The sequence below is a fragment of the Brachyistius frenatus genome, unplaced genomic scaffold, assembly GCF_029030835.1.
Source record: "Brachyistius frenatus isolate BFR_SWC_R1_liver_20210118 unplaced genomic scaffold, ASM2903083v1 Contig_212, whole genome shotgun sequence".
NCBI lineage: Eukaryota > Metazoa > Chordata > Actinopteri > Embiotocidae > Brachyistius > Brachyistius frenatus.
In genome coordinates this window covers 538,001-555,764 of record NW_027210811.1, presented here as the reverse complement: position 1 = coordinate 555,764, position 17,764 = coordinate 538,001, and the positions used below count along the sequence as shown (strand labels likewise).

The 17,764-nt window shown below is 45.8% G+C and overlaps 1 pseudogene; it reads left to right on the top strand.

Annotated features, from left to right (window-relative positions):
• The first annotated feature begins 11,731 nt into the window (after positions 1-11,731).
• On the top strand, positions 11,732-17,438 carry LOC138633235 (protein NLRC3-like; annotated as a pseudogene).
• The last annotated feature ends 326 nt before the right edge of the window (positions 17,439-17,764 follow it).

Here is a 17,764-nt window from a genome sequence, read left to right as displayed (position 1 = left end):
TTGACCCTTCTCGTCCTCGCTTCGCCCGGAGAGAGGCACGTTCTCCAATGCTTCTTTTTTCTCAGGGCATATGCAGAGTCCACCAAACACTCTTTGATGAACTCCCCATCAGAGAATGACTTTGTGTTTTTAGTGATTTTGTGGGCTATCACAAAGCTGGTTTTGACTGCTCCGTCCCTGGATGTGTGAAGCTTGATAAAAAAGTCCTTGTTGATTTTGCAGCTTAGCCAGCAAAGCTTCAGATGTCCATGCCCGCTCTGCATCAGCCAAATTCTTGTACTTCTCTGCATGTTTAGTTTCGTAATGGCGATTCAATCTGCGATCTGTATTCCACAAACTATGCACGCGGTTTTACCTTTGACTTCAGTTCATAAATACTTTGGTTTTTTTGTTATATTTTGTTTAAAAACTCTACATTCTGTGTCAATCTTTCTTTTTTTAAGGTGAGCTGACATGTTTGAGGGCTAACAGCTAACTCACGTCTCGTAAACGCACGAACGTAGGCCAACGTAAATTAAAGAAAATAGCAGTCGCCTTCAAAATAAAGTTGTATTGCGTGCATGATGTACACATATTTGATTCCTAATTTACCATTGACCTCACGCGGGCCGGTCAGGGACAGCCAAAGGGCCGGATGTGGCCCGTGGGCCGTACAATGCCCAGACCTGCTTTACAGTAAACCGGCTATAACTAACTCCAGCACGTTGTTTCCTTTTCAGGTCCTGACACCCGGAACAATGCAAGTCCAAACCATGAAGTTCCTGAAACAAACAACATCTTCTCACTTGCTAACACCCACTTAGATGTAGTTAACCGAGCCTCTGCTCGAGTTTATCCAACAGAAACGACGTAGGAAGGCAACGAGCCCAGTGCATTCTGGGGCTTGTCGGACACATTTTGAGAGAAAATGAATACTGAAGCCCATTTTCTGTTTTTTTGTTGTGTGATTTGTTGGTGGAGGACCCAGGAGCAGACGTACAGCCGGCCGGGGTTTTTACAATCAGTAAAGTTTTTTATTAAATACAGATTGTTGACTGGTCTGTTACTGAATGAGTTCAGACTCAGAGTTCTGCAGTTCAGGTTGCGGTTGGCAATCCCAAGAGTCCAGATCCATCGGCGGTTCCTCCCGCAGGAGCGGGCCGGGGACGGACTCTGAACGACGGGCCGGGACTGCACACCGGGTACAGAGTAGAGGAGCCAGCGGGCGCGTCCGCAGAACCAATCGCTGGGACACAAAGTGTCCCGTGTGGTCTCCGAGGACCGACCCAGACCGGGATGTACAGCTCAGGACAGGAGTGAAGCTGATCCGGCTGGCACACTGGCAGACTGCAGCAGGCCGAGAACAGGCAGAGGTCAGAACCGGGAACAGAACTACGGGAGACAAACTTACCACTCGCCGACTGCGGCGTTGTACCAGGCTGGCGACGCAATGGACGACAAAGGTGGAGTCCAGGACCGGGGTTGATATACTGCCAGGCGGTGATTACTGGAACTAGAAGCAGCTGTGCCAGCTGATAGAGGAGTGGTGGTGGGGGGTGTCTGGAGGCGGGAGGTGGAGAAACCCACGCCCTCCAGACAGAGACCAGGACAGAAAGCATGTGACAGACAAAAACAAATGGGAACAACAGGAAACACGAGAGGAAAAGTGATGGGGGAGAACGAAGGGACAAGCACAGAGATCCTGAGTTTCCTCTGGTCATGTTGCACCAACTTGAAAAATATTTGCACCTATCAAGTGCACAGACACTCAGGTTTTGTACAAAGAGCATCTTTGCACTGGTGAATTATTTTTTTTAAATGAGCTGGAGGTCCCAGTAAGAGGGAATGACTGCAAATGAGACAAGGACCGATATATTCACACAGTTCATTTGGGTCTGTGATCATTTCACATTGAGATGTCAAACCAGCAGATTATTGACATCATTGACTCTATGTTGGATTTCCAAAATAATCCCATCAGGGTACTGTTGACATTAAACTACTGTACAAGCATATAAATGCAAAAATAAGGCCTATTAAAAAATGAACTTTTTTTTAAATTGATTTGTACGTGATACTCATCAAAGATATTTCATCTGACATTATACCAAAATATGAATATAAATATAATAGTTACATTAAACTGGTGCATTTTAAGTTTTAAATTTGAACATACAGGCATATGTTTTAAGATTATTTTATTATCTATTATTTATGGATTTATTATTGTTTATTATGTTCGGTTGGACAGGCGATCGTACGGATGGACGGACGTTTGGTTGGACAGGCATTTGGCCGGTGTGTTGGTCCGCTGGTTGGCTGGTGGGTTTAAGGGCTGAGTGGTGGCTGGGTTGAGGGTTTGAGGGATTGAGGGGTTGAGTGGTTGAGGGATTGAGTGGTTGAGGGATTGAGTGGTTCAGGGATTGAGGGGTTGAGGGATTGAGTGGTTGAGGGGTTGAGGGATTGAGGGGTTGAGTGGTTGAGTGGTTGAGGGATTGAGTGGTTGAGGGATTGAGGGGTTGAGTGGTTCAGGGATTGAGTGGTTCAGGGATTGAGGGGTTGAGGGATTGAGTGGTTGAGGGGTTGAGGGATTGAGGGGTTGAGTGGTTGAGTGGTTGAGGGATTGAGGGGTTGAGGGATTGAGGGGTTGAGGGATTGAGTGGTTGAGGGATTGAGGGGTTGAGTGGTTGAGTGGTTGAGGGATTGAGGGGTTGAGGGATTGAGTGGTTGAGGGATTGAGGGGTTGAGTGGTTGAGGAGTTGAGGGATTGAGTGGTTGAGGGATTGAGGGGTTGAGGGATTGAGGGGTTGAGGGGTTGAGGGATTGAGTGGTTGAGGGATTGAGTGGTTGAGGGATTGAGGGGTTGAGTGGTTGAGGGATTGAGGGGTTGAGGGATTGAGGGGTTGAGTGGTTGAGGGATTGAGGGGTTGGGGGATTGAGGGATTGAGGGGTTGAGGGATTGAGGGATTGAGGGGTTGAGTGGTTGAGGGATTGAGGGGTTGAGTGGTTGAGGGATTGAGGGGTTGAGGGGTTGAGGGATTGAGGGGTTGAGTGGTTGAGGGATTGAGGGGTTGAGTGATTGAGTGGTTGAGGGATTGAGGGGTTGAGTGGTTGAGGGATTGAGGGGTTGAGTGGTTGAGGGATTGAGGGGTTGAGGGATTGAGTGGTTGAGGGATTGAGGGGTTGAGTGGTTGAGGGATTGAGTGGTTGAGGGATGGAGTGGTTGAGGGATTGAGTGGTTGAGGGATTGAGGGGTTGAGTGGTTGAGGGATTGAGGGGTTGAGTGGTTGAGTGGTTGAGGGATTGAGGGGTTGAGTGGTTGAGGGATTGAGGGGTTGAGGGATTGAGGGATTGAGGGATTGAGTGGTTGAGGGATTGAGGGGTTGAGTGGTTGAGGGATTGAGTGGTTGAGGGATTGAGGGGTTGAGTGGTTGAGGGATTGAGTGGTTGAGGGATTGAGGGATTGAGGGGTTGAGGGATTGAGTGGTTGAGGGATTGAGGGGTTGAGTGGTTGAGGGATTGAGTGGTTGAGGGTTGAGGGATTGAGTGGTTGAGGGATGGAGTGGTTGAGGGATTGAGTGGTTGAGGGATTGAGGGGTTGAGGGATTGAGGGGTTGAGTGGTTGAGGGATTGAGGGGTTGAGTGGTTGAGGGATTGAGGGGTTGAGGGATTGAGGGATTGAGGGATTGAGTGGTTGAGGGATTGAGGGGTTGAGTGGTTGAGGGATTGAGTGGTTGAGGGATTGAGTGGTTGAGTGGTTGAGGGATTGAGTGGTTGAGGGATTGAGGGATTGAGGGGTTTAGGGGTTGAGGGGTTGAGGGATTGAGGGATTGAGGGATTGAGGGATTGAAGGATTGAGGGGTTGAGTGGTTGAGGGATTGAGGGGTTGAGGGATTGAGGGGTTGAGTGGTTGAGGGATTGAGGGGTTGAGTGGTTGAGGGATTGAGTGGTTGAGGGATTGAGGGGTTTAGGGGTTGAGGGGTTTAGGGGTTGAGGGGTGTGTGTCTGAAATGATTGGTTGATCCAGGAGTGGGTCTGGACACATGGTCTGATGTCCATCACCTGAGCCAAGGATGGCCCCACAGGTCCTCTAAGGTGCCTCGTGTCTCAGGGTCTGTGTCCAGACACAGCGCCAAAAAATCCTTGCAGTCTGAAAAGCAGAAGAGAGCCGGAGAGCAAAGGTTGAAGTGGCAGCTCAGTGACGACTTCATATTCAAAGATTTGTTTTAGTATATGTACTTGTGTGTATGGAATTATCGACATTATTATCTACATTATATTGCAGTGTATCGTGGTGTTATATATCATCTTTGGTCAATGTGTTATATTTTAACATCTTCCGATGGTCGAAGACTCTTTATAAACAACGTTTTCGGTAGAAATAATGGCGGAGTAACAAGGTCTTCTATGTAAACTCTGTGTTTGTCTTACCTGTGGATAGACTGAAGTTGAATTCAACTCTCCCCCAGAGATACATCATGGTGTCAAATGACTGCCTAAAATGAAGCAGGTCGTATAATAATCCTCCCAGTTGCCACACCGTTGTGGGAGCGGCCTGATATTGTTTCTGGAGGAACCATTCTGGAGGGGCTAACGACAAGGTACCTACAACACAGAGATAGACACAAAGATGGAGTCAGTAAAGGAGCAGAAGCCTTGTTTAAACATCCACATGGTCTCTTTCAAAGATTGAGTGAAGTGCTGGTGAAGAGGCAAATATCGTACCATTGAAGTAATCGTAAGACCCGTTCTTCACCAGGCAGCCACATCCGAAATCTATCACCCGGACGCGAGGGCCGTCAGGTCCAGCTTCAACCAGGACGTTTTCCATCTTGATGTCCCTGTGAAAGACTCCGTTGGAGTGGAGTCCCATGGCGGCCTCCACCATCTGCCTGAGGATGATCTGGGATGGAAGGAGAGTGAAACACAGTGAGGAAGTGGAGCTGGACTTAATGTCCCGTCAGACAGGACAGACATGCTTGAAAAGGTGGTGCTGGAAGCTTGGTGACAAAGTGACTGCTGTGGTTCTGACTTTCTATCGGACAGTACTTTAAAGAAACTGGGTGGCATTTTGGGAAATATGCTGATTCAGAAGATTGATGCTTCTGTCATGTCTGTATGCTAAATACCGAAATACCACCAACAGCAGACGGGCTGAGCGAACACCCTGAAAAGTACTAGTCCGGTACATGGTCCCGGTCCTTACCTTGGCGTGGTCTTCTGTCAGGCAGCCTCCTCCTTCTATGCAGTACTCCTCCAGATCAGAGCAGGAGACCGGCCTCTCCATCACCAGGATGAGCTCATCCTCCAGATCAAAACAGTCCAGCAGAGCGATAGCAGCAGATTTCCTGCATGCTTTGGCTCCGCCTGTTGCTTTTTCCATGAGGGCCACTTCCTCAATGATCTGATATTCTTTTCCATTTTCGACCTAAAGGTAAGAAAAGCATCCAATTCATAAATTAGAAAAGAAATCCTCGGTTAAATGAAAGATGATGACAGTGTAACTGAAAACGTGATCACTTACCACTTCGATGTAGGAGACACTTTCCCTCTGAATGTGTTTAATGGCAACCTGCAGGACAAAACACGTATTTTACTCTGAGTTCTGTGTGTGTGTGTGTGTGTGTGTGTGTGTGTGTGTGTGTGTGTGTGTGTGTGTGTGTGTGTGTGTGTGTGTGTGTGTGTGTGTGTCTGTGTGTGTGTGTGTGTGTGTGTGTCTGTGTGTGTGTGTGTGTGTGTGTCTGTGTGTGTGTGTGTGTGTGTGTGTGTCTGTGTGTGTGTGTGTGTGTGTGTGTGTGTGTGTGTGTGTGTGTGTGTGTGTGTGTGTGTGTGTGTGTGTGTGTGTGTGTGTGTGTGTGTGTGTGTGTGTGTGTGTGTGTGTGTGTGTGTGTGTGTGTCTGTGTGTGTGTGTGTGTGTGTCTGTGTGTGTGTGTGTGTGTGTGTGTGTGTCTGTGTGTGTGTGTGTGTGTGTGTCTGTGTGTGTGTGTGTGTGTGTGTGTGTGTGTGTGTGTGTGTGTGTGTCTGTGTGTGTGTGTGTGTGTGTGTGTGTGTGTGTGTCTGTGTGTGTGTCTGTCTGTGTGTGTGTGTGTGTGTGTGTGTGTGTGTGTGTGTGTGTGTGTGTGTGTGTGTCTGTGTCTCTGTGTCTGTCTGTGTGTGTGTGTGTCTCTGTGTGTGTGTGTGTGTGTCTGTGTGTGTGTGTGTGTGTGTGTGTGTGTGTGTGTGTGTGTGTGTGTCTGTGTGTGTGTGTGTGTGTGTGTGTGTGTGTGTGTGTGTGTGTGTGTGTGTGTGTGTGTGTGTGTGTGTGTGAGTGTGTGTGTGTGTCTGTGTGTGTGTGTGTGTGTGTGTGTGTGTGTGTGTGTGTGTGTGTGTGTGTGTGTGTGTGTGTGTGTGTGTGTGTGTGTGTGTGTGTGTGTGTGTGTGTGTGTGTGTGTGTGTGTGTGTGTGTGTGTGTGTGTGTGTGTGTGTGTGTGTGTGTGTGTGTGTGTGTGTGTGTGTGTGTGTGTGTGTGTGTGTGTGTGTGTGTGTGTGTGTGTGTGTGTGTGTGTGTGTGTGTGTGTGTCTGTGTGTGTCTGTGTCTGTGTGTGTGTGTGTGTGTCTGTGTGTGTGTGTGTGTGTGTGTGTGTGTGTGTGTGTGTGTGTGTGTGTGTGTGTGTGTGTGTGTGTGTGTGTGTGTGTGTGTGTGTGTCTGTGTGTGTGTGTGTGTGTGTGTGTGTCTGTGTGTGTGTGTGTCTGTGTGTGTGTGTGTGTGTGTGTGTGTGTGTGTGTGTGTGTGTGTGTGTGTGTGTGTGTGTGTGTGTGTGTGTGTGTGTGTGTGTGTGTGTGTGTGTGTGTCTGTGTGTGTGTGTGTGTGTGTGTGTGTGTGTGTGTGTGTGTGTGTGTGTGTGTGTGTGTGTGTGTGTGTGTGTGTGTGTGTGTGTGTGTGTGTGTGTGTGTGTGTGTGTGTTGGTGTAAAGAACCTTACTGGTATATTGTCTGTTTTACGGTAGCCTGAATACACGGCTCCAAATCCACCTTCACCGATCTTGTAAAGCTCCGAATACATTTCTTCAAATTCATCTGAAGAGAAACATTTATGATTATTAGTATCATCTTAAATAGAGATCCCGATGAGAAGATAAAAGCCACTGTCACATCTGCCAACCACGTGAGGCTGTTTGTTGGCCGAGCTTGGAGGTGCTGGTAGATGGATGTTATGAACTTTAGACAGTGACAGGCCAGCCATCTCTGTTTCTAGTCGTTGTGTGAAGCTAAGCTGATCAGCTGCTGCTTGAAGCTTCATATATGTGGTAGAGACATGAGGTGGTATAAATCTCTCATCTAGTTCTGGGCAAGAAAGTAAATAAATAACTTTCTTTCCCTGTATCTGCTCACCTCGACTTGTTTTTATGGGGAAGGAGGATTCGTACTGGGCCTCTCGTACCGAGCTGTGTTTCAGGCTCTCAGACGTCTTTGGGCGTCCATCTGAGTCGGTGCGTCTCTCTCTGCTGCCGGTGTCCACGGTGTCGCTCGTCTCTGTCCGTGGGGTTTCTTCAGAAGCATCAGCCCTCTGTTTGCTGCTCCCCACACTGGCTTCCTCTGTTACCACGCTGCAGGGGGAGCCACTGTGGGGGTCACTGTCAACCCTCATCCTTTTTCTAGGGGTCTCTCCACCAGTGTCCACCTTCCGCTTGCTGCCCCGGACCGTTGAACTTTCCTCTAGCACATTGCAGGGGGAAACACTGTTGGTGTCACTGTCACACTTAAATCTTTTCCTGGGGGGCCCCTCCTCTGAGGGCGCCTTCCTTTTGCGCCCCCGCGCTGTTCCATCCTCCATCCTGATGCAGCTGGATTCACCAGCATTGGATTCATGATCTAAATGAAGGAAACACATATTGAAACAATGATTTGTTGACAGCAGCAAAATGTCATTTGTAATTACATTAAATGGCCATTGTACCAACTAACTACTTTAAATGTAGCATAGCATGGATTTCTTCTTTTAATGATTGTATTATTTGTATTTCATATGGTCGGTGTCAGCGGGAAGCAGTCATGATGCATTTCAAAAGCATTTCAGTAAAATAGAGCAATAAAATGAGAAATGAGCTCCTCTCCTGTCCAGTGTTTCCAGTGGGAGGAGGGAACTGTGTGTAGAGCCATGTCATTGATCCAAATCAAACTCTCCGATACAAACTGGTTTTTTACTCGCAAACAAAGATTTTTTTTAAAAACAACTGAAGAGGTCTGATTCACAATCGCATGTTTTTATGACTCAATAAATAGTTTAGCTTCAGCAGAAAAACTGTCAAGTCTGCGACTGAAACCAAGAAAACTGTCAGCTAGAACTTTCATTTCACTATCAGTTCATGTTTTTATTTATTCTTTTTTTTTTCACTGTTAATGTGAGAAATTAGCAGTGAAACTCTCCTTTATGTTTGTATTAAAAATACAGAAACGTGAAGAACGTGACTCTGAGTCCGTGTCACTGACCATCCCACCGTGTCGCCAGGATGTCGTACTTACTTCTATGTTTTCCAGAGGAAAACAGAGACCGACGAGTCTCGCTCTCCTCTGTCAAGTTCCCGTGTCCCATGTTGTTCAAACCAAGTTCAAACCGAACGATGTGAGGAGAGATGTTGATAATCTGTTGTCACCTGTAGAGTGTGTGTAGTTCTCTGAGGTGAACTGGTCTTCTGTCTGCTCTACAAGGATCTTAGAATGTTCCGCTCTGTGACGTCACTACTGTTCACTGTCACTACAGTGAACTACTTCAGATTTACGTGATTACGAGGACAAAATACACTTTTAATTCAACTTTTCATTCTCTTCATGCTTTTTGTGTTTACTTGACTATGAAACTGTATGAATGACTTCCTGCCTGGATAAAGGTCCAACAGGCCTCAGTGTTTACAGACGGGCAGAAGACACCTTGAAGTACAACACACTCAGTGAACAGAAGAATAGAAAGGCCTTGACAATCTACTACACTCCAACACAGCCGCCCTGCAGTGAACACACCGTCCATAAAGATCCTCTGAGTTTGTGTGGACAGAGATGTGCTACTTTAACTTTGGTTGGTCTCACTGAGGTGACAAATGGAGGGTTGGATTTGTAGTTTTGATGTTCACGTCTACTTTACAAGAAAAATCTCTCCAACAGTCACCTTTTAAATGTAACATTTGATTCTTGATAATTAATCTTGCTAAATGGTTGAATATCCTGAAACGTTTCCTTATGTTAGTAAAGCACATTATCACATGATATTGGTTTCATGTAAAACTGTAACAATCATTTGCTCAGTAAAAAAACAAATTATATTGTCAAGCTGCAATCACATTTAATTTTTGTTAAAAACAAGATGAAAACACTAAATACTCCTTACTGATGACAACATACTAACATTTTCTTGTGACCAGTCCAAGACACACCTGTGCAGTAATCCTGCTGTTTGATCAGCGTCTCCTGTGTGACAGACACAGACACCTGACAGAGGTGGCGAAGGTGAAGAAGTCGCTAACATGGATTTAACTCATCTGTGAACCCAGTTTAAGAGAAATGGACCTTTGGTGTGAACAGAATAACTTTTTTTTTACTTCGACTCAACTTCAAAACAAAAGTGTTTCTATTTCTGCAGTGGTGGAAGAAGTATTCAGGTCCTCCACTTTAGTAACAGTACTAAAACCACACTGGAAATACTCCACTACAAGTTCACGTACTGCATTCAAAACTTTACTGAATTATGAATGCATTATCATATTTGATATAATAATGTAATATTATGAACTTATCACATTATAATATTATCACATTCAGATGTTGGCTCATGAACATGACGTGTCATTGAAACTTTTCATTGCTGTATAACTGGACAGATTTTGATGGTACTTGTCTGATTTTAAAGGTTTATTTTGGTAAAGTATATTAATAGCAACTCATTTCTTCTGAAAATGCAGATACAACCTTAAATTTCTTAAAGTCTGTTATTGGAAAAACCTCTTGTTATAAATCCAGTATCATTATGTCTGGAATATCAGTGAATGAAAAGTCTTTGTGTGTGTTGAGTTTGTAAACTTGATGACCATAATAAAAGGAAGACTGGTTGGATTCATACAACGCCTTCATTTTAACACCTGAACATTTGTCAAAATGTTGATCATTAATAAATGAAAAAATGTACTGGAGTTATGAGTGTGCAGGTTAACTTTAAGGCAATTGGCAATAAGCAGAATGTTATCAGGACACATTATATAATCTGTAACGTCAGTTTGTAAAGTCGTTTTTTCAGAGATATATACAGGGTGTACTAGTCTAACTACAAATAGGTCGACTTGTGCGTTGCTAATTTGAGATCTGTCTACTTTCACCAGGACTTGATGGCGGCGAGTTCAAGTGCACCGGCCCCTCTTTGTCCTGATATTACGGTGTTTAACTGTGTAGCTTCGTCGTGTGCACGTAAAAGATTGTCGTGTTTGTTTAAGGTAACAGTACAGTCAGCAGTTTCTGCTGGAAAGAAATAAGACATATTACATCTTGGGAACCCGAAGAGGAGGCGCCGTATGCGTTGGGAAAGGAAGCAGAAGAGGGATAAGCGTAGAGGTATCCGGGCTGGCAGCTATCCCAACCAATCTCGCTGCACTTCAAGACTGCTTTGATACCACAGACTGGGACATATTTATGCAGGCGGCCACCTACAACAACCACTCAAACATCCAGGAATACACAGAGACTGTTACTGCCCACAGCATTGATGACATGACCCACATGAAAAGCATCACCACCTGGGCTAACCAGAAACCAAGGCTGACGGGGAGGTCCACAGGCTGCTGAGGGTCCGGCACGCCGCCTTCAGAGCCGGGGATGCAGCCGGTCTGCAACCTGTCCCGTGGGATCAGGAAAGCCAAACATCAATACACAAAAAAGATGAGCTGCCATTTTAGAGACAGCAGAGACACAGGGAGCTTGTGGCAGGACATCAAGACCATCACAGACTACAATACATCAGGAACCATCACATTGAGCACGGGGGCTCCCCGAGGATGTGTGCTCTCCTGACTGTGCACCAACTCTACAACACCAATCACATCATAAGGTTGGCGGATGACACGAGTGTGGTGGGCAAACTACAGGAACGAGGTGGAACGAGGTGAACCGACTGGCTGCGTCGTGCAGGGATAACAATCTCTCCCTCAATGGGACAAAAACAAAGGAGATTGTTATGGACGTCAGGAGAACCCACCCAACACCCTCCTCTGACCAGCAACGGTTCTGCTGTGGAGCGGCCGAGCAGCACCACCTTTCTGGGTGTGGACACCAGCGAGGATCTCTCCTGGACAAACAACACTGCATCACTGGCAGACAACTACCACAGAACTGCTGTAATCAACAATGAGTAATAATCACTGATGTACAGGATGTTATATTTTGAAAACATTTCCCAAAGTCTGTCCAAACCATTTATATTACAGTTAATGTCATATTGAAGATGCTATAAACGAGTTACTGAACTCATTAGGAACCTGATGAGAATCTTGAGCAACATTTTATTTGACAAAATAAACACATAAACCATTGTGAACAGAAATAGATCTACAGGATCCATGCTTATGTTTTCAACACGTCTCTTAACCATGTAACCATCATGAAACAATTTGAAGTAGTGATCTTGATTTGATGACACCCCTGCTTAATAAGTGTGGTTTAATACAGCGGGTGGTAACAAATAGCAGCGACACACCAAATCTGAATTAACACGTTGGTCCATCAACAAATTACAAAAACGCTGCTCTGTGTTTTCCATCCGACGTTCCAGAAGGTCTCAGCAGAGCAGCTCGCTGTCTGGAAGCTTCTGTTCATCTTGGACGGCCTGGATGAAAGCAGACTCCCTCTGGACTTCAGCAGCAGGAAGCTTGTGTCTGATGTCACTCACGAGTCCTCCGTCGACGTGCTGCTGACCAACCTCATCGAGGGAAATCTGCTTCCCTCGGCTCTCGTCTGGATAACTTCCCGACCCGCGGCGGCCAATCAGATCCCTCCTGAGCGTGTGGACAGACTGACAGAAGTACGAGGCTTCACTGACGCCCAGAAGGAGGAGTACTTCAGGAGGAGGTTCGCTGATGAAGAGCAGTCCAGCAGCATCATCTCCCACATCAAGACCTCCAGGAGCCTCCACATCATGTGTGGAATCCCCGTCTTCTGCTGGATCAGCGCTACAGTTCTGGACCACATGTTGACCACCGAGCAGAGAGGAGAGCTGCCCAAGACCCTGACTGACATGTACTCACACTTCCTGCTGGTTCAGACCAAGAGGAAGAAGAAGAAGTACGATGGACACGAGACGAGTCCACAGGAGCTGACGGAGGCTGACGGGGAAGTTCTTCTGAAGCTGGGGAGGCTGGTGTTTGAACATCTGGAGGAAGGAAACATCATGTTCTACCAAGAAGACCTGCAGCGGTGCGGTCTGGATGTCACAGAGGCCTCGGTGTACTCAGGAGTTTGTACAGAGATCTTCAAGAGAGAGTGTGTGATCTTCCAGAAAACAGTCTACTGCTTTGTTCATCTGAGTTCAGGAGTTTCTGGCTGCAGTCTACATGTGTAATGGTCACCTAAGTTCTCCATTTGTACAGTCACTGTGATGGGGGACATGTCATTTGTTCATTTCTGTTTGCTATCATGTCAGACTGCATATTTTATATTGTCAGTGGCCAGTGGCATCTGCACGGCAAATGGACTTGTGCTTTTATGTTTATTTTCTTAATTACCGGACTTGATAAATAAGGGAAGTGACGTCACTGGACCTGAGTTACAACCAGCTGCAGGACTCGGGAGTGAAGCAGCTCTGTGGTTTTCTGGAGGATCCACGTTGTGGACTGGAGACTCTGAGGTCAGTGTACAATCAGCTGATCATGTGCAGACAGTGATGTGGCCAGTTCATGAACAACATCTGAAAGTCAGAAACCCCCCCATCCCCCTCCCCTTCGTCCCCGTCCCCGTCCCCGTCCCCCTCACATGAAAACAAGGAGCATTATGAAGACTGCCGGTGTGATCTGACGTCTCTCTGATTACAGTCTTGTGCAGCAGCTCTGTGATCGAGTGAAGAGTCCACACTGGACTGGAGACTGAGGTCAGTGGAGGGTTGGAGGCACTCCATGATGCTTCCGGTGGTGTTGTTTAAACTAAGCCAGCCACGACCCTGAGCAGTTTATCTCTGTGGACTTGAGTGAATTGTGCAGAGTAAACAGACTTGATGCTGAACGTGTGCGCAGGTGTGAGAGCTTGGAGCTCAGCGTGTTCACTGTAACACGCTAACATGAGAGTTGAAAGGAAGGAGCTCCACTACACAGCTGCTCTTCATACTGGACGTGCAGCATCACTGACTGACAGCTGATGGAGGATGTCTCTGAAAACATTCATCACCTCTGTTCTTTCTTCTCTCTGCGGATGGAAGTGATGATGTTTGTGACGGTGAGAGTGAACGGGGTGATGTGTGTGCTGACAGAGGATGAGCTGACCTGATGATCCAGAGAGGCGATGAGTGGAGAGAGACTGGGACTGGTTACCGGGAGGTGGAGAGGACAGCTTCATCCAGCAGTGACTGACAGGGATCAGAAGAAGGTGGAGATGAGTCTCAGTGCTGCAGCGTGAACTGCTCTGAGATCAGCTCCGCTGTCAGACACTGGGTCACGTCCACGTCGTCTCTGTGTTCCTCTGCATCTGAATGAGTATCATCGGTGTGTCCTTCTACAGTGACAGTCTCTGCAGACCCACTGAGACTCCTCCACTCAGCCACCTTCTCCATCCTCCACCTCCCCCTGGAGATAAGCCCTACCCTATAATCCCTACTGCCCTCGTGTGTTTGAGTCCGAAGTCCAGTATGTTTGGGAAGTGTGAATTGTGTATCGTACCTAAGATCAGTGTAACTATCTGTTGTCAGGTCCGTTTGGAAGAGGAAGACTCTCCCCTGTTTCCTCTACAGCAGAAGTCACCACACTGCACCTTCTATAGAGACTCAGATATTTCCTGCCTTTGTGGTGATAAATGACATCATTCGTTACGTTTCCTCTCTGCGTTTCCAGCGTATTTCCCCTCTCGGGCCCCGCTGACTGCCCCCGGATGTATAGTGACCCCGGCCTTTGCAGATGTTTGTGACATCGTCCCTCACTGAGGTCGACTCTTGGCACTGGACCCTTTACGGACCTCTGGAGCTGCTCATCTTCTCTGCTGCAGGTCAGTGGCTCCACGCTGACACAACGCACCACAATCTGCCACTCAACTATCAGGGGTTGAGTTGCATTCTGGGAAATGTAGGTGGCCAGATTTGCCAAGAACTTTAACAATGGTGAAATATAAAGGACAATATCTCTGAATGCGCTGCATTGAGTTCCAGTTTAAAAAAACGAAAATATGTTTAATGACTCTGGCCTGCTTACTCTTGATATTTTGTCTTTGCTTGTATATCAGTCCCTGTTTTTGTGACGCCTTTCTATTAAGAAAATGCACTTAATTAAAATATGCTACTGTAACAAAATAAAAGTCAACTTGAGAAATTCTCTGATTAAAGTAAAATAAAAAAATGTTTTTCTCTTCATAACGCCACTCCAAATAAAGACTTTTCTCAAGTATGGTGATACACATGTTTCTGTGTCAACCATGAGGAGCAGACTTCATGACCAGAACCTCACAAACCACGGGGAGACTCAGGAACAGAAATCATCCTAAAAGAAATCCACCTCTGTCACAATGACAAAATATGAAGGAAAATTGAAAACAGCTCAATATGCGTGTGAAGGTTGTTGTGGTCAATCTAAGGTTTGTCCAACTGGACTCGATCTGACTGCCAATGAAACGGGCACAGCGACATAATGGTTCTACGTCTGATGGACGCTGAAGCTGAAGGTCTGGGAGAGCAACTCTAGGGGAGATGCAAAGTGTCTGCTGACGTCTGTTGGTCCAAGACTTCAGGCAGTCATCAACTGCAAAGGAATTTCCACAAAGTAACAAATATCAGGATTTTGTTTGACTTCATGTGTTCATTTGTAAATTTCTGTTTATTTTTAATTCTGTCTTCTATGTACTAAAAGGTCTTTATCTCCCACAGTTGTTTCTGTGGCCTATTGACGTCAACCTGCTCTTTTAACGTGGAACGTATTATTAACTTTTATTTAGGCAACACTGCCCTCTAGAGGAAAATCTACCAATTACAAATAAAAGGAAACCAGGTTGAATATGCAGCTGTGTTACAGCTTTACTTCCTCTGTGTTTGAAGATGTAAAACTTGCTGCACAAGTGTTTGTTCAGACAGCATCTGATTAGTCACAATAAGTACTTCTTTATTTTTTATTTTTTTCTGATTTTGTGCTCCTCACCAGAAAGAATGAGATCAGGAGGTCGGACACAGGGAAACAGAATAAATGTACTTGTACATTCACATGAAAAGTGAATCCAGTCTAAATTGAACTGAGACCTCTGGCTCTCCTGTCATAAACTGAGACTTGGAGCTTGTCATGGTCATCTGTGTTGTCCAACCTCGTGTGGTCTGGTTGGAAAGGAAGTGAAGGCACATATTTGAACATTTTTCAGTGCTGTGATTTCTCTTGTATTTATATATAGTCCAAGCTCAGACAGGCCTGGCAACAGGACAGCTGTTATTGCATGGAGGGAACAGCAACCCTGATCAAGAGTCTGTGAGGACGACTTCACCTCGCGGCTCCAACAGGGGGCAGCAACACTGCAGACTTTCACCGAGGTAAGAGCAGCAAATGCAAGCGATCACCAACGTTTCTTTTAATACTGTGATCCCAGAAGTCGTCGTCTGCATGCTTTGCTCTTGTCCAGAAACACACTGCTTCAGATTCACATGGTTACATGCACTAGCAGCCTCCCAGGGCAGCCATGTTTGTTTGACTGACTTCAGTCACTTACCAGCTAGTAGACAAAACACTTTTAATCTCAGCTGCTGTCTTTAAGGTGGGCCCCAACTGTCATCGCAACAAGTCAGTATGGTTCGATAGTTGTTGATCTGACACACACCAGGATGTTTTTTTTAGTTACTCACAGAAGCTGTTGACTGAGCAGCAACTTTTACAGCTCAAACCGACAGAAGTTGTGTTTTTTCATTTTCAATGAACCCCATAAAAAGATCAAAAGCAACAGTGCATCACACACAGTGGCTTAGAGGAGCTACTGCACAGACTGAATACATGGCCACAGGAGAAAAGGGAGCGCTAGTTTCATTCAACTCATGAGTCCACATACTTAGAGCTGTCCGCTTGCTATTGCGTCACCCAGAACTCATGTTGATACCAAGTGTGAACAGCCTCAATGGGGTTTAATGAATCTTATTGTTGGAGGAAATATAACCATACAGTGCCTCTAACAAAGCTACCGAGACTAAAGTAAGCTGGACTCATTCAGACAGCAAAATGGCATGAAAAATACAAGATCCATGTCTGACCGCGAAGAAACAAAACGGTGTCACAAATCCAAGATATTGAGGCGTTACAAAAGACAACAAATAGCTCTAAGTTTGTTTTAAGCACCTTCAAGCACTTTGGGTAAACTTAAGCCGAGTCTGCAGGCTTTGAGGTGGTTTTCAGTAAAATTCTGTCCAAAACTAAATGAAATACTACATTTGGATTTGTCCTTTATTTTCATTTTGTGTTTCAGCATTTCTTTCATATTTTTTGGGGGGAAAATTCCCAATAAAACAGTAATGATTAAATACGTTAAGCAATTAACTACTTTTATTGTGAAAATATTAAATTTCACAATAAAAGTAGTCAGCTGACAGTTTGACAACCTGCATGCAGAGTTTATGAATTGGTTGCACACGTGTTTTTTTCTCTCACTTCACCTCCAGTAACACATGAAGTCAACTAAAAAAGTTCTACTACTGAGAACACACGAGAACCGACAAACGGAAGTTCAATCATACCCACAGAAACTTGTAGTCTGGATAATAATTAAGCAAATTCTTTGTGTTCAGTCAAATTGAACACACTGTATTGCTTTTTCATCTTTAGCTGTGAAGCTTCTGTAACCTGTCATTTAATTAAACTCCTGTACACCTGCAGTAAAAACACAGGTCATGTTAACATACGTTAAATTACTGAAAACCTTCAGAAACCTTCTGAACTGTGTTTTCACTGCATGTTTGATATTAAACGATGGCAGATGGCAGAAGTTTAAACACAAATGTATTTTCACACTGTGGTCAGTCCACGTGTGTGTGTGTGTGTGTGTGTGTGTGTGTGTGTGTGTGTGTGTGTGTGTGTGTGTGTGTGTGTGTGTGTGTGTGTGTGTGTGTGTGTGTGTGTGTGTGTGTGTGTATCCCCATTGCCTTCCCATTGGTCTCCGTTGTGTCCCAGTCGGTGGTGAGGCTGGCCACGGTTTATGAAGGCTGCCCTGACACTCCCAGCGCTCCCTCTGCCAACCAGGAGGAGGGCTGTCAGGACTCCTCTCTGCACCTTCTGCAGCCACTCTGACATTCATCACTGGCCTCCAGCAGCAGCAGGAGAAAGGTAAGACCCTGTCATCACTGCCTTACTGTGTGTGCTGTTAGGTGATAGGTTTCATGCAGGGGAAGTCAGATTGCTGTCTGTTCTTCAGGTCTTTTTCCTGTCAGGGAATTAAAGTGATATCTGCTCATGCTGGTTGCTGTTTCATTCAGCACTTCATCTGTGGTGTCCATATGGTTTCTATGCATGTAGCATCACTGTTTTTAGTCGTCTTTTCCAAACACAGTGTTTCCATGGCCGGCGTTTGTTCTGGCCACAAGTGACCGGCCGTTAGGACAATGAGAAGACAAGCT